This window comes from Drosophila willistoni, unplaced genomic scaffold, assembly GCF_018902025.1.
Source record: "Drosophila willistoni isolate 14030-0811.24 unplaced genomic scaffold, UCI_dwil_1.1 Seg531, whole genome shotgun sequence".
NCBI classification, from domain to species: domain Eukaryota; kingdom Metazoa; phylum Arthropoda; class Insecta; order Diptera; family Drosophilidae; genus Drosophila; species Drosophila willistoni.
The window spans coordinates 1,049,783-1,056,478 of NW_025814459.1; positions in this window are offsets into that span (position 1 = coordinate 1,049,783).

Here is a 6,696-nt window from a genome sequence, read left to right on the forward strand (position 1 = left end):
TGCCTTCATTATTATCAAGCAAGAAATCGTTCAGTGGTGAGGTCGGAGTTAGCCTCGAGATGGATCGCCTTCGTGCTGAAACACACAAAGACGCAGACATAACCCTTAGTTATGAGACACGCATGTCCGGTGTAATTCTTGATCTCGAACGGCCCTGCGAAGTCAATGCCCGTGTGGGTGAAGGGCCTGGAGTACGTGATGCGCTCTCGAGGGAGATCACCCATCATCTGAGTCTGTAGTCGTCGACGATGAACGATGCAGACTTTACACACCTTGATGTGGGACTTGACCAGGTTCTTGATCCATGGGATCCAGAATTTGGTGCGCAGATACCGCACCATCAGTTGATTGCCGCCATGCAACGTGATGCGGTGGGCGAATTCGACAAGCAGGCGAGTGAAATGAGTACTATAGGGGAGGAGAATAGAGTGACGTTCATCATACCGGAGGAGACTCAGCGGCCCGGAGTCGTCCGCAGGAGCGGAGTATCCCATGCTGGTCGAGAAATGGATTCAAATTGAGTAGCGGGCTGGATGATGGCAGGGGTCGCCCTTCACCCAGGGCCCGTATCTCCGCGAGGCGTCGAAATCTTTTTGGTGGCGAAGCGTAGGATGTACGCGATGACTCGTAATGTCCTACCGTAGTCCGAGAAACGTTCCCTGACGTCATCGAGTAGGGTGGTCGCGGTGACCAGCTTTGGCCACTGGTGCTTTTGGAGATGCTGGATACCCGATTGGCCACGAAGGTGGACCAACTACACGGGGGTTTATTGAGCCAAGCCAACACGATGGTAGAGTCGGTCCAAAACTGGGAGGTTGCAGGTGGGATTGGGAGTTCAGGAACGATCGACGCCCAGAGATCGGCTAGCAAAACCGCTCCGGACAACTCCAGCCGATGCAGCGAGACTGTTTTGACTGGAGCTACACGGGTCTTAGCCGTTAATAAATGGACTACTCGATCGCCGTACAGAACCCGCACATATAGGTCTGCTCCATACGCTTTCTGTGACGCGTCACAGAAGCCATGAAGCTCCCACGAGAGCTTATCGCTGGTGTTTAGCCAACGGGAGATGCGGAGTTGACTGAGGCCTGGGTAATCCTGCAGAAATTCGTGCCATTGCTGCAGCAGGAGAGGCGGCAGAACATCATCCCAGCCCCGTTCGGTTAGCCAGATTTGCTGCATGAATATCTTCGCTCGGATAACAAATGGGGCTAGCCAGCCAGCGGGGTCGAAGAGTTTAGCGATATGGGACAGAACCTGCCTCTTGGAGATCGACTCCTTCAATGGGGGATCCGCTACGGTGAAGAAGAAGACGTCCACGGCGGCTTGCCAGCGGATGCCCAAGGTTTTTGCAGTGCTCGCGTCTTCCAGCTCGAGAAAGTCCTCTCACAGCAGGTGCTCTCTCGGAATAGCTTGAAGTACTTCCTTCTTATTGGAAGTCCACTTGCGAAGCGGGAGGCCCGCAGATTGGACTGGATTGGCAACTTGAATCTCACGTATGGCGATACGGGCGTCGGCTTCAGTGTTAGCGCCGGCAAGGACAACATCAACATACATGGAGTTCCGAAGGATTTGAGAAGACATCGCTTGCACGTCTTGTGCCAGCTGTAAAAGGACTCGGATCGCCAAGAATGGTGCGCAGTTAACCCCAAACGTGACAGTTTGTAGCTCATAATCCTGAATATTGCCGCAGCGGTCTCGGTAGAGGATCCGCTGAAAGGGGTATGCCTGGGGTCGACTCGGATTTGTCGATACATCTGCGTTATGTCAGCGTTGAAAACGAATTGAAAGAACCGCCATTTCAGTACCTGAAGCGTGAGATCGGCCTGAAGAGTAGGGTCGGTGTGCAAGACATCGTTAAGGCTGACGCCTCGTGTAGAGGGGCTCGACGCGTTAAATACCACGCGTACCTTGGTGGTGGTGCTATCGGGCTTAAACACCGCGTGATGGGGGAGATAGAAGTTTTTCCCATCTTGAGGCGGCGTCACCCGAATCATATGACCCAATTCCTCGTACTCTTGAATAATGGCATCGTACTGCGTTTTTAGGACGGGATCCTTGAGAAGGCGTGCTTCGTCCGCAGGATTTGAGCCAGCGCGATCGGTCTTGAATGACCCAAGTCGACACTATTCGGACTTTTGTACGGTAGGGACACAACATATAAGCCGTCCTTCCCTCTTTGGGTGGTCTCCTGGAAGTTCCGCTCGCAGAATACGTCATGCTCCTTTTCCGGCTTTGCGGGAAGGTCTTCCACCTCCCAAAACTTGGTGAGGAGTACCTCAAGTTTTGCTTCTGGACTAACTCGCGTCTGTGCAGCGAAAACTGATCGAGACACCGGAGGGTCAGGCATGATAGCCCCACACAGAACCCATCCAAAGATGGTTTCTAGCCCGACGAACTCACCAATATCCTTTTTGATCCGCTCTCCGATTATGTGGGGAAACAGGTCTACACCGATAATCATGTCAATAGCCGCGGGCTTGTTGTAGTACGGGTCAGCCAGGGGGTGATCGAGGCACTGCGTCGGAACCGTGTTAAGGAATGGAGCCGTTGGAATGGCCCCTGACAATTTGGATACGACCAGGGCGGAGACCTCAATCTTGTTCAGTCTGTCACACGGGGGAGACAGCATCAGCAGACACACCATGTCGGCGCAGTGATCCATCACTCTGGCCCATGCCAGTAACCGCGGCGTCAACTGGGTAAAAGGGGGGCTGGACCATGTTGAAGACACGCTCGGAGAGAAAAGTTGAATCGGCGCCAGAGTCGATCAACGTTTGAATATGGTGATCCACACCACGATGGTGCAGAGTGACAATCGCAGTGCCTAAAAGGCCTCTGCCTGCGGTAGATGCAAAATAACTTTGAGCATTTGTGAGCTGGTTGCTCGTGGACGGACGCTCTGTGGCGCTGGATGGTGGGACTTGAGCAGCGGACGGCGAGGACACGGACACATCACTAGGATGCAACAGAGTATGATGACGTTCCTTGCAGGTATGGCAATTATGCGCACTGGAGCAGCCCTTCACTTGATGACCGCGGTCAAAACAGTTCAGACAAAGTCCCTGCTGTCTAATGGTTTCCAAACGCCTCTGAACAGGCATATCAAGAAAACTAGGGCAGAGCCGTATTGGGTGATTCTCCCGATGGCACAGCTTGCAAGACGCCGGTTTGAGCTGAGCTTTCGCGGGAAACGCTTGTACCTTCATCGTTGCAGAGGATTTGCGGGGGCCACTGGGGATGGCTTGGACACTTGGGGCCGACTTATGTTCTTCGGTGGCATCCAGGACACGATATCGATCGGTAAGAAATTGGTTCAAATCGTACCAAGTTGAGACGACAGTCTTATTTGGCACTGATTGCTCCCACAGGAGGATTGTGGCCTTCGGCAATTTGCTAGTGCAGATGGCGATAAGTAAGACATCCCAATTCTCAGTACTAACACCCGAACGCTCAAGCGCGGTAAGACACCCTTGAAACGCAGTCTGCAGCTCTCGCAAGGATTTGCCCGACTCTTGTGCCACCGCGGGAATCTGAAGGAGTTGTCTGGCTTGAGTCATGACAAGCAGACGGCTATTTTCGTACCGTGCGGTGAGGTTCTCCCACGCGGCCTGGAAACCCTCATTCGTCAGGGGTGACTTAGCCACGATGGTTCTCGCTTCCCCTCGCGTCTTGGCGTTCAAGTGATAGAGCTTCTCCACTTGTGACAAATACGGATTGGCGATATAAATGGCGAACAAATCGCGAATTGTGGTCCATGCTAGGCTGTCGCCATTAAATGTCTCCACCTCACACGGAGGAACTCTATGCCCCGGCGGCCCCGACGGAGCGGTTGGCTGACGCATAAGACTCGTCATCTGTGCCGAGAGCTGTTCGATGCGTTCTCCGAATAACGTCCCGCATCGCACATACGCCGCGTAAGCGGATTCGTGCTTCGCCTTGATGTGGCTTATGTTTGCCAAGCTTTCTTCGTCGGTTTGGACTGTCAAAGCCTTGTGACAACGGGAGTATTCCATCTCGACAGTTGACCAAAGGGATTTGAGCTGCTCTAAGTGCATTTTAATGGAAAACAAGGGCACTTCAGAAGTTAGAGCTTCACTCTCACGAGCTTCAAACAGAGTCAATGCGTCGCACGCCAGAACGAAATCGGAGAGGGACATTCTGGAGTTTCCTCTACGCTGTTGTGATACGGATCGGGTGACGGGAGCGTCATTACAGTGCGTCACAACAACGTGCGGGATCTGGGTCTGGGTTGAAAGCTTGGAACGACCTTTGTGTTCACTCGAGTCTTTAACCGAGAATCTGCGACCCTGAGGGAGGCTGGACGAAGACGGACGGGATCTTGGGGATTCGCTGTGGCTGCGAACAGACGAGAACTTGCGCGAAATATCCGTACGCTTCACGGTCACCGGAGTTTTCGGAGGCCGAACCTTCTCCGGAGTTGCAGAGGGAGACGAAAGACTGTTAGACTTCGGCGCAGTCTTGGCCGGCTCCGTGGACATACTCAGGGGACGACCTTACCGACGAACACCGAGTTTGTGCGCTTTTTTTTTGGTTTTGGAAAAACCACAAAAAATGAGAAGTGGACTTTATGAGGACGCAAGAACTTTCTCACTGTGCACCGCAGGATTGCGGGAGAATTCTCTCGCGTGTGGCTCGGAAACGGAGCCCTTTTAATGAACGCACGAATGCGGATCGAAAATTACACGTAGACGAAGCGAAATGATTACAAAACAAGTTTATATGGATTCGTAAGTAACGATGGGAGTACGTATAAAACAAATCACGGATGAAATATATAAATAAAGATGTATAGGATAAAAAGAAAATACGTTTTTATATAAATCTGGATCTGGATATATATATGTGCGCAAAATAATGGCCGGAAAAAATTATATATGATTTATAAATATGGACGGATATATTGTAACGTAGACGGCCTGGGTGGCAACTCGGGTAGTAGGCAAACTCAAACTGTCCCGCTTAAGAAGCGGTCCCATTTTCTACGGCTGGGCACACTAATAACGGCGCCACAGGGAGGGCTAGTTTTTTTGAGCTAGCGCGGCCAACTTAACGAGAAGAAGATAGGGAGAAAGAGAAGAAGGGCTTAAAAGTTTTTGCTGCCGCCAAGACAAGAAAAATAAAGAGATTGAATAATCGAAAGAAACTATCTCTGTTTTCTTTGCGATTCTGCCGAATTATCTTAGGCCTGACGATCGAACGCCCAACCGTAAACCAGCCGCTCGGCCACGGGTGGCGTTATTTTGTTCCACACGTTACAATATATATGGGCACGATAATGCTGGACCAAAAAAATATATATGTATTTATTTAGAAATATGGGCGGATATATATATGTATATATATATGTGCGCAAAATACTGGCCGGAAAAAATATATGTATAATTTAGAAATATGGGCGGATATATAAATATGGGCCCGATAGTGCTGGAAAAAATATATATGTATTTATTTATAAATATGGGCGGATATATATATGTACGCAAAAGCTGGCCGGAAAAAATTATATAAATAATTTATAAATATGGACGGATATATAAATATGGGCACGATAGTGCTGGAAAAAAAATATATGTATGTATTTATAAATATATATAATTTATAAATATGGACGGATGTATAGGGGCACGATGATGCTGGAAAAAATATATATGTATTTATTTATATATATGGGCGGATGTATATATATGTGCGCAAAATACTGGCCGGAAATAATTATATAAATTTATAAATATGGACGGATATATATGGCACGGTATGTTGGAAAAAAAATTTATATGTATGGATTTATATATATGTGCGGATATTTATGTGCGCGAAATACTAGCCGGAAAAAATTATATATATAATTTATAAATGTGGACAGATAAATATGTGGGCAAAATAATGGCCGGAAGAAATTATATGTATCTTTAACTATAAATATGGACGGGTATATAATTAGGCGAAAGAAGGAAATCGGAAATAATGCGATTTGAATTTGGCGCGCTTGAGCCGCCTATCGATATCACGACTCGACTCACGTGTCACCACTACTCCGAAAACAGCTGTCGGCCGCTGCTTATATATTTGGTTTTGGTTTTGTTGTTTAATTATGTTATTAAATTTTTTTTGTAGTTGTGCGGAGGAAAAAGAGCAAAACGAACGTCTTTACACACCGCGAGTGTTGTGCGCGAAAACAAACAAAATACCCGATCAGTGCATATGGACGAATGCTTTGATATACGTACATGCGGAAGTACACAGGTAAGTATGTGGATATCTATGCACACGCGTTGTTCACAAAACGTAAGTAATTTGTCATTTATTTGGATGTTGGGTTCGTTTCCTCTCCTTTTTTTTGTTAAATCAATGCGCGACACCGAAATGGATTATGTGTTGTGGATATGTACATATGTGCGTGCATCAATGAATGACTATGTAAGTATGTATGTACATATGTAAGCAAGTGCACCGGTTTTCAAATACGCGAGTGAGGAAATTAATTTCGCAACCAATTCGAACGCACAAGAAATCGCGGTGCATACGTTAGTTGCTATTAAAATTTTTTTTTCTGTTTTTTGTGTTGTGGTAAATGTGCGAATGAATTATGTGTATATGGATATGTACATATGCGCGTACATCAACAGATGACGATGTATGTATGTAAGTGGATACGCGCGTGAGGAGATTAAA